At 35.1% G+C, this 22,895-nt stretch overlaps 2 long non-coding RNA genes across 2 annotated transcripts; both read left to right on the plus strand.

Annotated features, from left to right (window-relative positions):
- The first annotated feature begins 11,222 nt into the window (after positions 1-11,222).
- LOC107894788 (uncharacterized) lies at positions 11,223-13,352 on the plus strand. The gene is made up of 3 exons (XR_001683258.2): positions 11,223-11,260; positions 11,733-11,813; positions 13,313-13,352. It is a non-coding gene; the product is annotated as an uncharacterized lncRNA (long non-coding RNA).
- A 5,482-nt stretch (positions 13,353-18,834) lies between these two features.
- On the plus strand, positions 18,835-20,965 carry LOC107896157 (uncharacterized). The gene is made up of 3 exons (XR_005903554.1): positions 18,835-18,872; positions 19,346-19,426; positions 20,926-20,965. It is a non-coding gene; the product is annotated as an uncharacterized lncRNA (long non-coding RNA).
- The last annotated feature ends 1,930 nt before the right edge of the window (positions 20,966-22,895 follow it).

The raw sequence follows: 22,895 nt of genomic DNA on the forward strand, positions 1-22,895 counted from the left end.
AAGGGAAAAATGGTAAACTAATTATAAATGGATTATAATTAAATTAAAGGCATGAAATAAACCATTTCATGCTCATATTTGACCGAAAATACAAGGAAAGAAAAAGAAAAAGAATAGCTAGGGTTCGACTAAGGAAATCCTTGATTAAGGTATGTGTTTTGATTGATTTTTTATGATTTTTACGTTTTTGTAATTGTTGCTTCGTATACTATCAAGCCCATGCCTCAATTTTTGATCTTGATGGTGATTTTGAAATATTCCATGGATGAATACATGAGTTTTGTGTTGTTAAATGGTGAAATATGAAAGCTTGATGTTGGGTTTACATGTTTTGCCTTTGGATTTTTGATGAAATTGAGCAATTTGGGCTAAATTGTAAAAATGTTATTTTGAGGGACTAAAATGTGAAATAAATGAAATGTCTGAATTAGTATGAGTACAAGGAGAATTTGGCTAAGTTTGTGTATATGCAAATTATGTGTATTTTGTGATTTTGTGAAATAGGGACTAAAGTGTCGAAATGTGAAAATGTAAGGGCTAGTTTGTAAAATGCCATAAATATGTGTTTATGGATTGAATTGAATTATATGTTGAATAAAAGGGTTAACTTTGAATACATTTAGATCAAGAAAGGAGGAATTCAGACTTAGATCGTGGAAAGTTGAAGGTTATCGAGTAGATAGTCCGAGTCGACAAATTCTGAGTACGAGGTAAGTTCGTACTTAAATGTGATGTTAAGTAAGTTTTGATGCCTTTATTCTACATGGGTCGTATATAACTGAATTGGATAATATGGTGATGAATCGGAAGCTTTGGCACTAAGTGGGCGATTTAAACTAGCTTTGGCACTAAGTGCGCGATTTAACTAGCTTCGGTTACTTGAGGCACTAAGTGTGCAATATTCACTTAGTCTCGGTTATTTGAAATGGAACTAAGTGTGCAGAAATATTTAGCTTCGACTAACCTTATAGCACTAAGTGTGCTGATGTGTAAAATTTGAATAACTTATGGAAAGTCTTATAACATTCAACATGAGGTAAGTAAAAAGTGAATAAGTACGGGAAGTTTCAGGTATGTATAATGCCTAAGTGGTAGATGATGTTATGTATATGAATCTCATTGAATTGATATAGTTATATGGATTGAAATTGTGAAAATACTCATAGGTTATCATTTTATGTTCATATACTATGAATGTTTTGAGTACGAGCTTACTAAGCTTTTGAAAGCTTACTCTGTGTGATTACTGTCTGTTTTACAGTTATTGTAGCTACTGAAGGCTCGAGGATAGTCGAGGATCGTCACTATATTATCGATCTCATTTTGGTACTTTTAAAAATGTAAATATTTGAAGTGTGGCATGTATAGGCTAGTAGTTGTGAAGTATGTTTTGTGATGTATATAGTTAGCCATGAGATTTGGCTAATTTGTGTTTGAAATCATATTTGATAATGGCTTTTGATATGTGATTTATTTTGCAATTATGACATGTCTCAATTGGATAAAGGAGAAGGTAAGTTTGGGAAGTTCATGGTATAAGAATGGATGATGTTGTTTTTTGATATAATCTTACATTATGTTTTAAGATAAAAAGGTAAGGTTTAAAAGTATGTAAATGATTGATAATATTATGGCATGAATGATGTATGTTTTAGCTTAAGGAATGGTTGATTGGGTTGTACATATATACTTGATTCCTTGTTTGTAGGGTGACCCATAATGGGATGGCAAGTTGGCTTAAACCAAGCCTACATTGTGCCACACGATCAAAAGCCACGGGCGTGCTTTGTGGCCGTGTTTGTTTGGCAGTAACCTCTTAAAAATCACATGGCTTTGACACACGGGCGTTTTATATGGCCGTGGGCATAAGTCAGTAGCTAGGTAAGTATCACACGGCCATAGCACACGGGCGTGTCTATTGGCTGTGGTGAAAGTCAGTATGGTCACCCTGTTTTGGCACGGCTGGTTCACATGGGTGTGTCTAATACCCGTGTAAGGCATACGGCCTGGTCACACGGGCATGTGACCTTAACAGAATAGAAAAATTTCCTAAGTGTTGAAACTTGTGAACATGTTCGGTTTAGTCCCGACCTCTTCCTAATGCAGGTTTAAGGTCTCATTGACCTAAGAAATGGACTTATGTTAATGTTTGACTATGATGCTATGATGTTTGTGAAATGAATGCGAAGTGTTTTGATATGTTTGGTAATGCCGCTTAACCCTAGTCCAGCGATGGATATGGGTTAGGGGGTGTTACATTTTGTTGGTATTAGAGCTATGGTTTAGTCAGTTTTAGGACTACCATAGTGTATGTGAGTCTAGCTATATTTGCCATATATCTGAATCTGTGTTAGTGTGATGACTCCTGACGTTGAAATGTGCTTTTATATAGCAAATGGATCCCGATAGAGCTATAGCTGATGATGTTGAAAGCAATGCACCTGCTCCCACGCAAGGGATAGTGCAAGATGATTTCCAACCGGCTATGAGTAACCGTGATAGTGAGGCTAAGCAAGCCTTCTATCAGATGATGAACGATTGGTTCACCCAATATATTAGAACCAATCTGGCTGTACAACAACCTCCACCCCCGGTTAATCCTCCTCAAACTTCGGATACGCCATAAGTGAATTCAGTACAGTTGAGTAGACCACCAGTTGACAAGATTAGAAAATATGGAGCTGAAGAATTCTGAGCTACAACAAGTGATGATGCGGAAAAGGCTGAGTTTTGGTTAGAGAACACAATAAGAGTGTTTGATGAATTATCCTTGAGTCCCGAAGAATGTATAAAATGTGCTGTTTCACTTTTGAGAGACACGACGTATCATTGGTGGAAGACTTTGACATCAGTTGTTCCGAGTGAACGAGTTACATGGGATTTCTTCCAAGCTGAATTTCAAAAGAAATACATCAGTTAAAGATTTATTGATCAGAAATGTAAAGAGTTTCTTGAGCTTAAGCAAAGCCGTATGTCTGTTACAGAATACGAGTGAGAATTTGTAAGGTTGAGTCAGTATGCCCTTGAATGTGTATATTCAGAAGCAATAATTTGAAAGAGATTTGAAGACGGCTTGAACGAAGATATTCGTTTGTTAGTTAGGATTCTGGAAATCAAAGAATTCGTGGTGCTAGTTGAACGAGCATGTAAAGCGGAGGATCGTGGGAAAGAGAAAAGAAAGGCTGAGTTCTTAGCTAGAGATGTACGAAAGAGATCATTGGGCAAATCATTTCAATCTGGATCCAAGAAGTTTAGAGATGATAGCAGTCATTCAAAGTCTAGTGTGAGATATTCAAACAGAGACTGTGTTAGATTGTAATCGAATTATAAATCTTCAGCCACGTCTATTGCTAGTGTTGATAATGCAAAGAATGAAAGGCCTGAATGTGAACAATGTGGAAGACGAAACTTTGGCGAATGCTGGGGAAAAAATAATAATTGAGTTTGTTATAGTTGTGGTTCAAGAAACCATTTTATTAAAGAATGCCCAGATTTAGCTAGAAAAGATAATGTTCAGAATCTGAGACAGAGTGGTAATGTTTCTCGTGGTAGACCTCCTAAAAATACAGGAAATGTAAGTGGTAGTCAAAGAGAAACGAAAGACACAGCTGTTAGATCTGAGGCTCGTGTACCTGCTAGAGCGTATGCTATTCGAGCTCGTGAGGAAGCTTCATCGCCAGGTCTGATTACGGGTACATTTACTCTCTATGATACTTTTGTGATTGTTTTGATAGATCCTGGATCAACACATTTGTATAAATGTATGAACTTAGTGAATAGTAAGACTTTTTCTGTAGAGTCTACTGAATTTGTAATTAGAGTTTCAAACCCCTTAGGCAAATGTGTCTTGGTTGATAAAGTGTGCAAGAATTGTCCGTTAATGTTTCGAGACAATTGTTTTCCGGCTGATTTGATGTTGTTACCTTTTGATGAGTTTGATATTATTCTGGGAATGGATTGGTTAAATTTGCATGATGCTTTGGTGAATTACAAACGGGAAACTATTGATTTGGGAAGTAAGAATTATGAAATAGTCAAAGTTGAATCTAGTGATTTGAATGGGTTACCTACTATGATATCTTCTATGAAAGCATTGAGTATTGTTAGAAAGGGTTGTGAAGCTTATTTTGCATACGTGATTGATTCAAATGTGTCGGAACAGAAAGTTGAATCTGTTCCTGTTATCCGTGAGTTTCCTGATGTGTTTCCTGAAGAACTTTCGGGATTACCTCTAGTTAGAGAGGTAGAATTTGGCATAGAATTGATACCTGGTACTTCTTCGATTTCAAGAGATCTATATAGAATGGCTCCGACCGAGTTAAAAGAATTAAAGTCTCAGTTGCAAGAATTGACCGATCGAGGATTTGCTAGACCGAGTTTCTCACCTTGGGGTGCTCCGATTTTATTTGTCAAAAAAAAGATGATACGATGAGAATGTGTATAGATTATCGTTACTTGAATAAAGTGACTGTCAAGAATAAGTATCCTTTGCCCCGAATTGATGATTTGTTTAATCAGTTGAAAGGAGCTACTGTGTTTTTGAAAATAGATTTGAGATTGGGTTATTATCAACTGAGAGTGAAAGACTCTGATATTCTGAAGACTGCTTTCAGAACGAGGTACAACCACTATGAATTTTTAATTATACCTTTCGGATTGACTAATGTGCCTGCTATCTTTATGGATTTGATGAATAGAATTTTTAGACTGTATTTAGATCAATTTGTTGTAGTATTCATTGATGATATATTGATTTATTCACCTGATGAATCTGAACACGCCGACCATTTGAGAATAGTGCTACAGAATCTGCGAGATAAACAGTTGTATGCAAAGTTTAATAAATGTGAATTCTGGTTGTGAGAAGTTGGTTTCTTGGGTCATATTGTGTCAGCCTCTGGTATCCGAGTTGATCCGAGTAAAATCTCAGCTATTTTGGATTAGAAACCTCTGAGAAATGTTTCTGAAGTCCGCAGTTTTCTGGGACTTGCTGGATATTATAGAAGATTCGTAAAAGGTTTCTCGATGATTGCGACTCCGTTGACAAAATTGCTCCAGAAAGATGTGAAGTTTGAGTGGTCTGAAAAATGTCAAAACAGCTTTGATCAATTGAAAGCCGTGTTGACTGAAGCTCAAGTATTGGTACAACCTGAATCGGGTAAAGAATTTGTGATTTATAGTGATGCTTCGTTGATTGGTTTGGGATGTGTTTTAATCCAAGAAGGGAAAGTTATAGCTTATGCATCAAGACAACTAAAGCCGCATAAAAAGAAATATCCAACTCACGACCTCGAGTTAGCTACTATTGTGTTTGCTTTGAAGATTTGGTGTCACTATCTATATGGGGAGAAATGTCATGTGTTTTCTGATCACAAGAGTTTAAAGTATTTGATGACTCAGAAAGATTTGAATTTGTGATAGAGAAGATGGTTAGAATTGTTGAGAGACTACGAACTTGTGATTGATTATCACCCGGGAAAAGCAAATGTTGTTGCAGATGCTTTGAGTCAAAAATTGTTATTTCCTTTGTGTGTGAAGAATGCTCATTTAGTTCTGTCTGATGATGGTTCAGTTTTAGCTGAATTGAAAGCAAGACCTTTGTTTTTACAACAGATAATTGAAGCTCAAAAAATTGATAATGAGAATGTAGCTAAACGAGCTCAATGTAATGTAGAGACTGATTCAGAATTCAGAGTTGATAAAGATAATTGTTTAAGATTTTGAGATAGGATTTGCATTCCGAGAAATACTGAGTAATTCAAATGATTCTGAGTGAAGCTCACAGTAGTCGGTTATCTGTGCATCCAGGCAGTACTAAAATGTACAATGACTTGAAAGAACATTATTGGTGGTTCGGAATGAAAAGAGATATCTCTGAATTTGTTTCTAAATGTTTGATATGTCAGCAAGTTAAAGCTGAACATCAAGTGCCATTTGGGTTACTACGACTAATTATGATTCCAGAGTGGAAATGGGATCGAGTGACCATGGACTTTGTGTCGGGTTTACCTCTATCTCCGGGAAAGAAAGATACCATTTGGGTTGTAGTTGATTGTTTGACAAAATCAGCTCATTTTATTTCGGTTCGATCTGATTATTCACTTGATAGATTAGCTGAATTATACATTTCTGTATAGTGAGATTGCATGGTGTGCCATTGTCTATAGTATCAGACCGAGATCCGAGATTCACATCGAGATTTTGGAAGAAATTGAAGATGCTCTGCGTACTAAATTGCATTTTAGCACTGCTTATCATCCACAAATAGATGGTCACTCTAAATGGATTATTCAGATACTCGAGGATATGTTGAGATGTTGCATTCTTGAGTTTGAAGGTACGTGGGAACAATATTTACCTTTGATTGAATTCACTTATAATAATAGTTTTCAGTCGAGCATCAAAATGGCACCATACGAAGCTTTATACGATTGTAAATTCCGTACACCTTTGTATTGGACAGAGCTCAGCGAAAACAAGATTCATGGGGTTGATTTGATAAAGGAAACTGAACAGAAAGTGAAAGTGATCCGAGATAGTTTGAAAGCAGTTTCTGATCATTAGAAATCATATACAGATTTGAAAAGAAAAGATATTGCGTTTGATATCGGTGAAAAAGTATTTTTGAAAGTGTCTCCGTGGAAGAAAGTGCTTCAATTTGGTAGAAAAGGCAAATTGAGTTCAAGATTTATTGGGCCGTATGAAATTATCGAGCGTATTGGGCCGGTTGCATATAGATTGTTGTTGCCACCAGAGCTAGAAAAGATTCATAATGTATTTCATGTATCGATGCTTTGACGGTACAGATCTGATCCTTCGCATGTAATTCCTTCATCTGAGATTGAAATTCGGTTTGATATAACCTATGAAGAAAAACCGATTCGAATCTTAGCTCGAGAGGTTAAAGAGTTACGTAACAAGAAGATTCTGTTAGTTAAAGTGATGTGGCATTGGCACGGTATTGAAGAAGCAACGTGGGAGCCTGAAGATGCTATGAAACAACAATATCCAAATCTGTTTAACAGTAAGATTTTAGGGGACGAAAATCCCTAAGGGGGGAGAATTGCAACAGCTTGGTTTTGACCCTAGTTAGAATAGTGGTTTCGAGACCACAAATTCGAGTTAGAAAAATATTTTAATATTAATTTTCGTGTATATGGTAAGTGAATTGACATGTGTGAAAGTCTTGTGTGGAAATTTAACTGTTTGTGTGCTTAATTTGCAAAAAGAACCAAATCGCGTAAAATGTAAAAGCTGGGTGCTAGATGTTAAAAGTGCCTATTTGACTTGGATTTGTTTATGAGAGGTCCTTATGTGGTTATTATGCCATCTAAAAGGTTAATGGACACAAATGGCCTTTGTAAAGTGGTTTGTTAATGTTTTATACTAAGGGCAAAATGGTAAACTAATTATAAATGGATTATAATTAAATTAAAGGCATGAAATAAACCATTTCATGCTAATATTTGACTGAAAATTCAAGGAAAGGAAAAGAAAAAGAATAGCTAGGGTTCGGCTAAGGAAATCCTTGATTAAGGTATGTGTTTTGATCGATTTTTTATGATTTTTACGTTTTTGTAATCGTTGCTTCGTATATTATCAAGCCCATGCCTCAATTTTTGATTTTGATGGTGATTTTGAAATATTCCATGGATGAATACATGAGTTTTGTGTTGTTAATGGTGAAATATGAAAGCTTGATGTTGGGTTTACATGTTTTGTCTTTGGATTTTTGATGAAATTGAGCAATTTGGGCTAAATTGTAAAAATGTTATTTTGAGGGACTAAAATGTGAAATAAATGAAATGTCTGAATTAGTATGAGTACAAGGAGAATTTGGCTAAGTTTGTGTATATGCAAATTATGTGTATTTTGTGATTTTGTGAAATAGGGACTAAAGTGTCGAAATGTGAAAATGTGAGGGCTAGTTTGCGAAATGCCCTAAATATTTGTTTATGGATTGAATTGAATTATTTGGTGAATAAAAGGGTTAATTTTGAATACATTTAGATCAAGAAAGGAGGAATTCGAACTTAGATCGAGGAAAGTCGAAGGTTATCGAGTAGATAGTCCGAGTCGACAAATTCCGAGTACGAGGTAAGTTTATACTTAAAATGTGATGTTAAGTAAGTTTTGATGCCTTTATTCTACATGGGTTGTATATAATTGAATTGGATAATATGGTGATGAATCGAAAGCTTTGGCACTAAGCTTTCAATTTAAACTAGCTTTGGCACTAAGTGTGCGATTTAACTAGCTTCGGTTACTTGAGGCACTAAGTGTGTGATACCGACTTAGTCTCTGTTATTTGAGATGGCACTAAGTGTGCGGAAATATTTAGCTTCGGCTAACCTTATAGTAATAAGTGTGTTGATATGCAAAATTTGAATAACTTATGGAAAGTCTTATAACATTCAACATGAGGTAAGTACAAAAGTGAATAAGTACGGGAAGTTTCAGGTATGTATAATGCCTAAGTGGTAGATGATGTTATGTATATGAATCTCATTGAATTGATATAGTTATATGGATTGAAATTTTGCAAATACTCATAGGTTATCATTTTATGTCCATATACTATGAATGTTTTGAGTACGAGCTTACTAAGCTTTTGAAAGCTTACTCTGTGTGATTACTGTCTGTTTTACAGTTATTGTAGCTACTGAAGGCTCGAGGATAGTCGAGGATTGTCACCACATTATCGATCTCATTTTGGTACTTTTAAAAATGTAAATATTTGAAGTGTGGCATGTATAGGCTAGTAGTTGTGAAGTATGTTTTGTGATGTATATAGTTAGCCATGAGATTTGGCTAATTTGTGTTTGAACTCATATTTGATAATGGCTTTTGATATGTGATTTATTTTGCAATTATGACATGCCTCAATTGGATAAAGGAGAAGGTAAGTTTGGGAAGTTCATGGTATGAGAATGGATGATGTTTTTTTTTTGATATAATCTTACATTATGTTTTAATATAAAAAGGTAAGGTTTATAAGTATGTAAATGATTGATAATATTATGGCATGAATGATGTATGTTTTAGCTTAAGGAATGGTTGATTGGGTTGTACATATATACTTGATTCCTTGTTTGTAGGGTGACCCATAATAGGGTGGCAAGTTGGCTTAAACCAAGCCTGCATTGTGCCATACAGTCAAAAGCCACGGGCGTGCTTTGTGGCCGTGTTTGTTTGGCAGTAACCTTTTAAAAATCACACGACTTTGACACACGGGCGTGTCATATGGCCGTGGGCATAAGTCAGTAGCTAGCTAAGTATCACACGGCCATAGCACACGGGCGTGTCTATTGGCCGTGGGTGAAAGTCAGTATGGTCACCCTGTTTTGACACGACTGGTTCACATGGGTGTGTCTGATACCCGTGTAAGGTACACAGCTTGGTTACATAGGCGTGTAACCTTAACAGAATAGAAAAATTTCCTAAGTGTTGAAAGTTGTGAACATGTTCGGTTTAGTCCCGACCTCTTCATAATGCATGTTTAAGGTCTCATTGACCTAAGAAAGGGACTTATGTTTATGTTTGACTATGATGCTATGATGTTTGTGAAATGAATGCGAAGTGTTTTGATATGTTTGGTAATGCCACTTAACCTTAGTCCGGCGATGGATACGGGTTAGGGGTGTTACAGTACCGGGGGACGGAGTTGGTGTGTAGCGGTTGGATTATTGGGGTGGGTTGCACAGCATTGCATGTATGATATTATTGTGATATTATTACGATGTCGGCTTCGGCCCAACAGAGGCTAAGATGGGCTAAGCTCAATTGATTCTATTGTGGGTTGTGACCCAAATGATATTGTAACGAGCTTTGGCCCACGTATGCTCTGAACTGGACTGTATTGTTACTGTAATGGGCTCTGGCCCAGACTGATTCTAAATTCTGTCTGTTTACTGACTGTTACTCTAGTAAGGGGATTACTCACTGAGTTTTCGTAAACTCACTCCGTTTATTAACTGTGCAGGTAATCCCCAGCGTTAGGTGGATCTGTGTCGCAGAGGGACTCGAAGACGACCACACAGCTGCACAAGTTTTTCTATTTCGTTTATTTAGTTAAGCACTTTGGTTTTTGATTTTGGTTGTACTAAGGCCTCTTTATTTTCTTAACCTTTTACTTGGGAAATTTATTTAGTATGCTTAATATTTGTTAGAAGTAGGGCACGGTCTTCCAAAACAACAACTGGTTTTCAAAATATCACGTTTTCGCAACTGTTTAAAAGTAAGCTTCGGCAACAAGTAAGGTTTTAAGGGAATTAACGTTTCACAAGTTTTAAAATGGCCAGAGGTTTTGAGTAGTAAGAAGGGTTTTCAATGAGAACATGGTTTTTGAAAAACACTTCAATGTGACACGCCAGATTCGGGCCTAACTTTTAGGCCGAGTTTGGGGTGTTACATTGCATTAGCTCAAACGAAACATAACATCCCGATTTAACTCATTGACCTTAATCAAGCTTACCTGAGAAAAGAAAACCATTATACAAATTTGAGCTTGATCTTCCACCATCTATAGTTTTGCCAATGTCAACCCCTTTCACGGAAACTAGAAAAACCTGAGATCAGTATCACCATGTTCCTATGATCAAACTAGAAATTATAATCGTAATAGACATAATTATCCCCAGCCAATGAATATCCTTTACAAATAAGTCATGTTTGATAAATTAGGCAATATGAATAATAAGAAAACTGAGATAACGACATCCAAGATGTGAAGCTATACTAAATTTTTGAGAACATAACCCATATTGGATGATAGAGATTGTAACAACCCAGTTTTGACCCTAATCAGAATAGTGGTTTCGGGACCACAAATCTGAATTAGAAAAATATTATTAATATTATTTTGTGTGTTTATTTCGTGTGCATTTGATTGTGTAAAATTTTCGTGTTTTAATTTCGTCGTTTAAGTGTCCGATTTAATAAAAGGGTTTAATCGCGTAATATAAAAGTTAAAGGTTAAAATTTAAAAGCACCTATTTGTAGTTGTCTTTTTAAGTGGGAGGTCTAAAGATGTAATTAGACCAAGATTTAGTTAGTGGGTGGTATATGCCAACATTGCCCTTAAGTTATGTAATTTATAATTTATTTAATTAAGGTTAATTTAGTCATTAAGTAAATTATAATATTATAACTAAAATAAGTCATAAAAAGATGAATATGTTCATCTTTGTTAGCCGAATATTGGAAAGGAAGAAACCATCCATGGTTTCTTAAGTTTCGGCACTTTCATAGCAAAATTAAGGTATGCTTTGGTTTCGGTTTTTGATAATTTTTACGTTTTTGAGATCGTTGCTTTGAATACTACCCGACCCATGCTTGAATTTCTAATTTTAATGAATATTTTGAGTTATGCCATTGATGAATATTTGTGTTTTATGATGCTTGATGATGAATAATGGAAGATATGTCTTAGATTAACATGTTTTGTCTTGGGATTTTGATGAATTTGAGTATTTAGGGCTAAATTGTGAAAATAAATTTTTGAGGGACTAAAATGTGAAATAAATGCAATGTGTGGACTTGTATGAGAACCATGAATATTCGGCCCTTATGTGGTATGGACAAATTTTGTGTATTTTGTGTTTTGTGCAAAAAGGACTAAATTGCAAAAAGTGTAAAATGTTAGGGGCAAAATGGTAATTTTCCCATTTATGTATTTTTGGACTTAATTGAATGTCTTGATGAATAAAAAGGTTAAATTTAATTATGTTTAGATCAAGAAACGAAGAAAACGAATTTGGATCGGGGAAAAACAAAAGCAATCGAATAGTCGATTGTGTCTGCTGATATTCGAGGTAAGTCTATCAGCTATTTAATGTTATTAAATTAATATATATGTAGGTATATCTATTATGTTTGTTGTTGAGCTAAAATTAAAAGAAATTTAATTGAATAAATTCAAATTATAAATGGTATAAATATGTATATACAATGTTCGAATATAAATATGCTTATATAAATATTTTTGAATTAAGTTAAAGTATGAATGGTATAAGGTATATATATATTCAAATAATTATATATGTATCTATATGTATATATACTTGAATTTGGTTGGTTGTATGAGAATTATATATATATGTGCATATAATATTCAATTATATGTAAGTAAATACATGTAGAAATTCTTGCTTAAATTAAAGATATGTATAATACATATGTATACATAAGTTTCGAACATATATATGTAGGTAAAACATTGGGTTTGATTGAAGGTATGTATGTTGTAATTGTACAGATAATTTCGAATAAGTGGTTATAAGGGAGTTGGAACATCTATATATATATGAATAGGTCTTGATTATATTTTAAGGTATAAATGTTAAATACGTACTTGGGAGTTCGAATATATCAAAATGTATATTCGTGTACAGATTCTTGAATTTAATTGAATGTATGAATTGCAAACTCTTTGTGATTGAATATGGACTACAATGAATGTGTGTTTGCTATAAATAAATATTTGAGAAATTATTTTGTATATGGAAAAATTGAGATTTTCAGGCTTAGAGCTTAGCAGGCTTATTGCCGGTGAAACACTTCAGACAAAATGTCTAGCAGGCTTAATGCCGGTGAAATATTTCAGACTATATGTCTAGCAGGCTAAGTGCCGGTGTACTGAATCAGGCTTTAAGCCTAGCAGGCTAAATGCCGGTGAATCTGTTTTTAAGTATGTGATTAAGTGTATAATTATATGATTTTGGATATGTTTAATTGATAAGTATATTTATATATACATTCGGCTAAGTGCGTTTGATGATTATATATATTCGGCTTATGCACTTGTAAAATATATATATCTGCTTTGGGATTTTGTATTTGATAAGTATATACTTATAAATATTTGGTACACATACTTGATTAGTAACTACATATGCATTCGAGATATATATATACCTTTGTTTATAAGTATTTGATAAAAAAAATGAATGCATTCATTCATATGTATTAGAATTGTATTTGCTTAATGTTTATCATGAGTATACATACATATTCGGTTATGATATGTGTATAATATATATATATATGCTTAGTTGTGTACATTCGGTTGTAATGTGGTTTGGTATAAATATAAAATCAATTGATCACATTCGACAAGTATATATATATTGGACTATAAATAAAATGATCTGAGTACAATAATGTATAAATATTAGGTATTCGTGTTAATTGAAATCTCAGTGAATTAGATTAAAGAGTTATATTATTTATATTTATATACATTTAGTTATGCTGTAGACTTACTAAGCTTTAAAAGCTTACTCTGTTTGTTTTCATCCATTTGCTTTTATAGATTTTGGAGACATGTTACGAGCTCGGGGATCATCAGCATAGTCCATCACACTATCGACTTCTTTTGGTATTTTGTTAAATATTTGAACTTAATCGTATGGCATGTATAGGTTTGAGTACAATGTTAATTACATTTTGATTGTAAATTATAATAGCTATGCGAAAGTAATTAAATTTTCATGTTGTGATCAGTTTGGTTTTAGAAATGGTTGTGTTTGTTCAGTAATGCCTCGTAACCCTAATTCGGCGACGGAGACGGGTTAGGGGTGTTACATTTTATTGGTATCAGAGCTACGGTTTAGTCGATTCTTGGGCTAACGTAGCATGTATGAGTCTAGCTATACATGCCATAATTTTTATATCGAGATAGTGTGATGACTGCTGATGTCTAAAAATGTGTTTTCGTATAGTAATGGATCCCGATCGAGCCGTAGCCGATGATGTTGAGAGTATAGCGTCTGCTCCCGCACAAGGGACAGAGCCGGTAGATTCTCGACCGACCTCGAGTAACCAGGAGGGAGAGGTTAAACAAGCCTTCTACCAAATGATGAATGACTGGTTTACTCAATATGTCTGAACTAATCCGGTTGCACAACAACCTCCACCCCCGACTAATCCACCTTCAATTCCTGTTAGACCCCAAGTAAGTGATCTGATGAGATTACTTAAGCCTCCGGTTGACAAAATTCGAAAACACGGGGCCGAAGAGTTCAGAGCTACTAATGATGATGATGCTGAGCGAGCTGAATTCTGGCTTGATAATACTATTCGAGTGTTTGATGAGTTATCTTGCACCCCTGATGAGTGCTTGAAATGTGCCATATCTTTGCTACGGGACACTGCATATCACTGGTGGAATACACTAGTATCGGTGGTTCCGAGAGAGCGAGTGACCTGGGAATTCTTTCAGACTGAGTTCCATAAGAAATACATTAGCCAGAGATTCATTGATTAGAAGCGTAAGGAATTTCTTGAATTGAAACAGGGTCGTATGACAGTGATAGAATATGAGCGGAAATTTGTGAGACTCAGTAGATATGCTCGAGAATGTGTTTCGATTGAAGCTATCATGTGTAAAAGATTTGAAGAAGGGCTGAATGAAGATATTAAACTGTTAGTTGGTATACTTGAGATAAAAGAGTTCGTAGTACTTGTTGAACGAGCTTGTAAAGCTAAGGAGCTCGGGAAAGAGAAGAGGAAAGTTGACTATGAAGCTCGAGATTCTCGTAAAAGATCATTCAGTAAATTGTTTCAGTCGACCTCAAGGAAATCCAGAGAGGATCATAGCCGATTTAAAGCTACTACAGGGTTTCCTAAGTATGATAGAGATCGACCCCCTGTGAGTTCACGAGCTACTTCAGTTGCTAGCGTTGGTAGTGTTCAACAAAATAGATTAGAGTGCAAGCATTGTGGGAAATGGCATCCTGGAGATTGCAGATTACATGATCGGTCTTGTTTTAAGTGCGGTTCAAAGGATCATTTCATTTGAGAGTGTCCGATGGTAGCTGAGCAAAACACTGTGCAGAATACCAGACCGAGTAATGTGCCAGTACGAGGTAGACCGCCGAGGCATTTGAGTAATGTAAGTGGTAGTCAGAGAGGAACAAAGGACACGGCAGTTCGATCTGAGGCTCGTGCACCTGCCAGAGCATATGCCATCCGTGCTCGGGAGAAGGCTTCTTCTCCAGATGTTATTACTGGTACTTTCACTCTTTATGATACTAATGTTATTGCATTGATTGATCCTGGTTCGACTCATTCTTATGTGTGTGAGACTTTAGTATTCAGTAAGACTTTGCCTATTGAGTCTACTGAGTTTGTAATTAAAGTATCGAACCCCCTGGGCCTGTGTGTTTTGGTTGACAAAGTGTGCAAGAATTGTCCGTTGATGATTCGAGATTTATGTTTTCTGGCTGATTTGATGTTGTTACCATTCGACGAGTTTGATATAATTCTGGGTATGGATTGGTTAAATCTGCATGATGCTATAGTAAACTGCAAACGGAAAACTATTGATCTACGGTGTCAGAATGATGAGATTATTCGGATTGAATCTAATGATCTGAATGGTTTACCAGCAATAATATCCTCGATGTCGGCTCAGAAGTATGTGAGAAAAGGTTGTGAAGCTTACCTTGCATTTGTTCTTGATAGTAAAGTGACCGAAAAGAAGATTGAATCTGTGCCACTAGTGTGTGATTATTCAGACGTGTTTCCCGAAGAATTACCGGGTTTGCCACCTATTCGAGAGGTAGAGTTTGGTATTGAGTTAGTACCAGGGACGACTCCAATTTCGATAGCTCCATACCGTATGGCACCGACCGAATTAAAAGAATTGAAAACACAGTTGCAAGAGTTGACTGATAAAGGTTTTGCACGACCAAGTTTCTCTCCTTGGGGGGCACCAGTTCTATTTGTGAAAAAGAAAGACAGAACGATGAGAATGTGTATTGATTACCGGCAGCTCAATAAGGTGACTATAAAGAATAAATATCCGTTACCACGGATTGATGATTTGTTCGATCAGTTGAAAGGGGCTACTGTGTTTTCGAAGATAGATCTGAGATCAGGCTACTATCAGTTACGAGTTAAAGACTCTGATGTGCCAAAGACTGTTTTCCGAACGAGGTACGGACATTATGAGTTCTTGGTTATGCCTTTTGGACTTACTAATGCACCTGCTGTTTTCATGGATTTGATGAATCGGATTTTTAGACAGTATCTGGATCGGTTTGTGGTAGTATTTATAGATGATATTTTGATCTACTCTCGTGATGAAATCGAGCATGCTGATCATTTGAGACTTGTGTTACAAACTTTGCGAGATAAACAGTTGTATGCAAAGTTCAGTAAATGCGAGTTCTGGTTACGTGAAGTTAGTTTTCTGGGCCATGTTGTGTCAGCATCGGGTATTCGGGTTGATCCAAGTAAAATTTCAGCTATACTTGATTGGAAACCTCCGAGAAATGTCTCTGAAGTTTGAAGCTTTCTGGGACTCGCTGGTTATTATAGACGGTTTGTGAAAGGGTTCTCTATGATTGCGACCCCGATGACAAAGCTACTACAAAAAGACGTTAAGTTTGAGTGGTCAGAAAAGTGTCAGAAAAGCTTTGATCAGTTGAAAGTTCTTTTGACCGAAGCTCCAGTCCTAGTTCAACCCGAATCGGGTAAAGAGTTTGTTATCTATAGTGATGCATCTTTAAATGGTTTGGGCTGTGTTTTGATGCAGGAAGGCAAAGTTGTAGCCTATGCCTCAAGACTGTTAAAGCCGCATGAAAGGAACTATCCGACGCATGATCTGGAATTGGCCGCTATTGTATTTGCGTTAAAAATATGGCGTCACTATCTGTTTGGCGAAAGATGTCATGTTTATTCCGATCACAAAAGCCTGAAATATTTGATGACTCAGAAAGATCTGAATTTGAGACAGCGTCGATGGTTAGAATTGCTGAAAGATTACGAGCTTGTGATTGACTATCATCCAGGAAAGGCTAATGTTGTTGCTGATGCCCTAAGTCGAAAATCACTGTTTGCTTTGAGTGCAATGAACGCACATATGGTTATGTCTGATGATGGTGCGATAGTAGCTGAGTTGAAAGTAAAACCGTTATTTGTTCAACAGATTTGTGAAGCCCAGAAGGTCGATAATGATTTACTTGCAAAACGAGCTCAGTGTGACTTAAATGTTGATTCAGAATTTCTAGTTGATGCTGAGGATTGTTTGAGATTCAGAAATCGATTATGTGTTCCGAGAAATTCAAAGTTAATACAGGTGATTTTGAATGAAGCTCATAATAGTCGATTTTCTGTTCATCCGGGAAGTACGAAAATGTATAACGATCTGAAACAGCACTATTGGTGGCACGGTATGAAACGAGACATTTTTGACTTTGTTTCAAAATGTTTAATTTGTCAGCAAGTTAAAGCCGAGCATCAGGTACCATCTGGGTTGCTTCAGCCGATCATGATACCTTAATGGAAATGGGACAGAGTTACGATGGATTTTGTATCCGGTTTACCGTTAACACCGAGCAAGAAAGATGCAATTTGGGTTGTTGTTGATAGATTGACAAAATCGGCTCACTTTGTTCCGATTCGTATTGATTATTCACTTGATAAACTTGCTGAATTGTACATTTCTCAGATTGTGAGATTGCACGGAGTGCCTATTTCTATTATTTCGGACAGAGACCCGAGATTTACATCGCGGTTTTGGAAGAAATTACAAGATGCTTTAGGTACGAAACTACAATTTAGTACAGCTTTCCATCCGCAGACAGATGGTCAATCCGAACGAATCATTCAGATACTTGAGGATATGTTGAGATGTTGCATTCTCGAGTTTGAAGGTACGTAGTAACGATACTTACCTTTGATTGAATTTGCTTATAATAACAGCTTTCATTCTAGTATCAAAATGGCACCTTATGAGGCTTTGTACGGTCGTAAATGTCGTACACCACTGTATTGGACTGAGCTCAGTGAAAATAAGATACACGGGGTTGATTTGATTAAAGAGACTGAACAGAAAGTGAAAGTGATTCGGGATAGTCTGAAATCAGCATCGGATCGTCAGAAATCTTATGCAAATGTGAAAAGAAAGGATATAGAATTTCAGATCAGAGATAAAGTGTTTTTGAAAGTCTCACCGTGGAAGAAAATACTCAGATTTGGTCGTAAAGGCAAATTGAGTCCGAGATTCATTGGACCGTATGAGATTATAGAGCGTGTTGGATCGGTTGCTTATAGATTGATGTTACCGCCTGAGTTAGAAAAGATTCATAACGTGTTCCATGTTTCGATGCTCCGTAGATACCGATCTGATCCTTCACATGTGATTAGTCCGACGGATATTGAAATTAACTCTGATATGACATATGAAGAAGAACCGATTAGCATTCTGGCTCGTGAGATCAAAGAATTACGAAATAAGAAAATTCCGTTAGTTAAAGTATTGTGGCATAAACACGGGGTTGAAGAAGCCACTTGGGAGTCAGAAGATACAATGAAAGAGCGTTATCCAAACCTATTCACCGGTAAGAATTTTCGGGGACGAAAATCCCTAAATGGGGGGAGAGTTGTAACAACCCGGTTTTGACCCTAATCAGAATAGTGGTTTCGGGACCACAAATCTGAATTAGAAAAATATTATTAATATTATTTTGTGTGTTTATTTCGTGTGCATTTGATTGTGTAAAATTTTCGTGTTTTAATTTCGTCGTTTAAGTGTCCGATTTAATAAAAGGGTTTAATCGCGTAAAATAAAAGTTAAAGGTTAAAATTTAAAAGCACCTATTTGTAGTTGTCTTTTTAAGTGGGAGGTCTAAAGATGTAATTAGACCAAGATTTAGTTAGTGGGTGGTATATGCCAACATTGCCCTTAAGTTATGTAATTTATAATTTATTTAATTAAGGTTAATTTAGTCATTAAGTAAATTATAATATTATAACTAAAATAAGTCATAAAAAGATGAATATGTTCATCTTTGTTAGCCGAATATTGGAAAGGAAGAAACCATCCATGGTTTCTTAAGTTTCGGCACTTTCATAGCAAAATTAAGGTATGCTTTGGTTTCGGTTTTTGATAATTTTTACGTTTTTGAGATCGTTGCTTTGAATACTACCCGACCCATGCTTGAATTTCTAATTTTAATGAATATTTTGAGTTATGCCATTGATGAATATTTGTGTTTTATGATGCTTGATGATGAATAATGGAAGATATGTCTTAGATTAACATGTTTTGTCTTGGGATTTTTGATGAATTTGAGTATTTAGGGCTAAATTGTGAAAATAAATTTTTGAGGGACTAAAATGTGAAATAAATGCAATGTGTGGACTTGTATGAGAACCATGAATATTCGGCCCTTATGTGGTATGGACAAATTTTGTGTATTTTGTGTTTTGTGCAAAAAGGACTAAATTGCAAAAAGTGTAAAATGTTAGGGGCAAAATGGTAATTTTCCCATTTATGTATTTTTGGACTTAATTGAATGTCTTGATGAATAAAAAGGTTAAATTTAATTATGTTTAGATCAAGAAACGAAGAAAACGAATTTGGATCGGGGAAAAACAAAAGCAATCGAATAGTCGATTGTGTCTGCTGATATTCGAGGTAAGTCTATCAGCTATTTAATGTTATTAAATTAATATATATGTAGGTATATCTATTATGTTTGTTGTTGAGCTAAAATTAAAAGAAATTTAATTGAATAAATTCAAATTATAAATGGTATAAATATGTATATACAATGTTCGAATATAAATATGCTTATATAAATATTTTTGAATTAAGTTAAAGTATGAATGGTATAAGGTATATATATATTCAAATAATTATATATGTATCTATATGTATATATACTTGAATTTGGTTGGTTGTATGAGAATTATATATATATGTGCATATAATATTCAATTATATGTAAGTAAATACATGTAGAAATTCTTGCTTAAATTAAAGATATGTATAATACATATGTATACATAAGTTTCGAACATATATATGTAGGTAAAACATTGGGTTTGATTGAAGGTATGTATGTTGTAATTGTACAGATAATTTCGAATAAGTGGTTATAAGGGAGTTGGAACATCTATATATATATGAATAGGTCTTGATTATATTTTAAGGTATAAATGTTAAATACGTACTTGGGAGTTCGAATATATCAAAATGTATATTCGTGTACAGATTCTTGAATTTAATTGAATGTATGAATTGCAAACTCTTTGTGATTGAATATGGACTACAATGAATGTGTGTTTGCTATAAATAAATATTTGAGAAATTATTCTGTATATGGAAAAATTGAGATTTTCAGGCTTAGAGCTTAGCAGGCTTATTGCCGGTGAAACACTTTAGACAAAATGTCTAGCAGGCTTAATGCCGGTGAAATATTTCAGACTATATGTCTAGCAGGCTAAGTGCCGGTGTACTGAATCAGGCTTTAAGCCTAGCAGGCTAAATGCCGGTGAATCTGTTTTTAAGTATGTGATTAAGTGTATAATTATATGATTTTGGATATGTTTAATTGATAAGTATATTTATATATACATTCGGCTAAGTGCGTTTGATGATTATATATATTCGGCTTATGCACTTGTAAAATATATATATCTGCTTTGGGATTTTGTATTTGATAAGTATATACTTATAAATATTTGGTACACATACTTGATTAGTAACTACATATGCATTCGAGATATATATATACCTTTGTTTATAAGTATTTGATAAAAAAAATGAATGCATTCATTCATATGTATTAGAATTGTATTTGCTTAATGTTTATCATGAGTATACATACATATTCGGTTATGATATGTGTATACTATATATATATATGCTTAGTTGTGTACATTCGGTTGTAATGTGGTTTGGTATAAATATAAAATCAATTGATCACATTCGACAAGTATATATATATTGGACTATAAATAAAATGATCTGAGTACAATAATGTATAAATATTAGGTATTCGTGTTAATTGAAATCTCAGTGAATTAGATTAAAGAGTTATATTATTTATATTTATATACATTTAGTTATGCTGTAGACTTACTAAGCTTTAAAAGCTTACTCTGTTTGTTTTCATCCATTTGCTTTTATAGATTTTGGAGACATGTTACGAGCTCGGGGATCATCAGCATAGTCCATCACACTATCGACTTCTTTTGGTATTTTGTTAAATATTTGAACTTAATCGTATGGCATGTATAGGTTTGAGTACAATGTTAATTACATTTTGATTGTAAATTATAATAGCTATGCGAAAGTAATTAAATTTTCATGTTGTGATCAGTTTGGTTTTAGAAATGGTTGTGTTTGTTCAGTAATGCCTCGTAACCCTAATTCGGCGACGGAGACGGGTTAGGGGTGTTACAGAGATCTTGATGATTCCTCAGAGAAAATCCAAAAGAAAAATACCGCTCATATGCACTAAAATCAGTTGTGATAGAGACAATATACTTTTCATATATATAACGCAGGGCAACAACCAATAGGAACTTAATAATAGCCTCATATGAATTTTACCGTCGACTTTTCTACCAAACATAATGGAATAGAATACCAAAGAAAGATGGAGAAATGTCGATCATAAACCAACTAGACCAATAATGCTTTCGTCTAACATTATGTTTAGCTAGCGTTCTCATATGATAAGAATTTCATCTGAAAATGAACAACTACATATACCTCTGAGAATAAATGAACACATAGAATACCTAGAAAAGATTGTCGTAAGCTACTCGACTATAACTACTGCACTCATATATCTTTAAAATTCAAACATTATTCCACTGACAATTTCTGTCATCAATAATCCCCTATTATTCCATTCACTAATGAAATCAATTCAAAAGAAATTCTAGTTAATACCTTCTTCTTTAACAGAAACATTGTGTAATCCAAATGATCTTCAGAACAATCTGAAATCTCTTCTAAAACTGTCTTTACTTATTGACCCATTCTTATATCTGATCGCATTATAAATCATTCAGCCCTTGAACTCTTTGATTTCACACTTGTGAACTTATTCAATCTAAATCTTGTGAATTTCGTTGAATAACACTGTACTGGTGAGGGGGTGAAGGTCGTAAAGCCTCAAAATTTGACTCTCACATACACACACATATAACATAACATTTATCATCAACATAATATTATGAACTTTTATTCATCCTTTATGAGTTTCAACTCATTAAAAGCAACATTTTTACTCAGATGCTTGAGCTTCAGCTTTAGCACCATTGAAATCAGCTCGGTTGTAAAACATCTCTGTCTAATTAAAACAAATCTCATCAAAGTCCAGAGATATCACACTATCATAGGTTATATAATGACATGTATAGCTAGACTTATCCGCTACGTTCAACCCGAGAATCGACTAAATAGTAGCTCTTATACCAATAAATGTAACACCCCTAACCCGTATTCGATACTGGAATAGGGTTATGGAGTATTACCAGACTTATAACTTAAACTATCATACATTTCAAAATCAATTATCATTCAAATAAAAAAAACATTCAAATACATTCATACAGTCCCTAATATGAGCCATCGAGGCCTCAAATGGGCATTAAAAGTGGTCCGAGACTACACCGAGTACTCAAGAAAATTTTTAGAAAAACATTAAAAATTTTCAAAGTGAAGTGGACACACGCCCGTGTGGCCAGGCCGTGTGTCTCACACTGCTAAGGGACACGCTCGTGTCTCAAGCCCTGTGGGCATTTGAATTGGGATCACATGGTCGTGTCCTAGCCCGTGTCTAACCCTGTGTAACTCACTGACTTGGGTCACACGGCTGACCCACACGCCTATGTGCCAGGCTGTGTACCCTTCAAAATGGCCTCACACGCCCATGTGTCAGGCCGTGTGCTAGGTTGTGTGAAGCTACTGACTTGATTTTTATAGAAGTATCAAGGGACACAAGGCCGTGTCACCTGGCTGTGTGTCACACACGGATGAAACACATGCCCATGTCTTTGCCCATGTGGACAAAAATAGGTCAATTTCCAAGCCATATTTCTCACCCATATTAGTACCAACCTATACACACCAATTTTCATATAACCAT

This window comes from Gossypium hirsutum, chromosome A10 (genome assembly GCF_007990345.1).
Source record: "Gossypium hirsutum isolate 1008001.06 chromosome A10, Gossypium_hirsutum_v2.1, whole genome shotgun sequence".
NCBI classification, from domain to species: domain Eukaryota; kingdom Viridiplantae; phylum Streptophyta; class Magnoliopsida; order Malvales; family Malvaceae; genus Gossypium; species Gossypium hirsutum.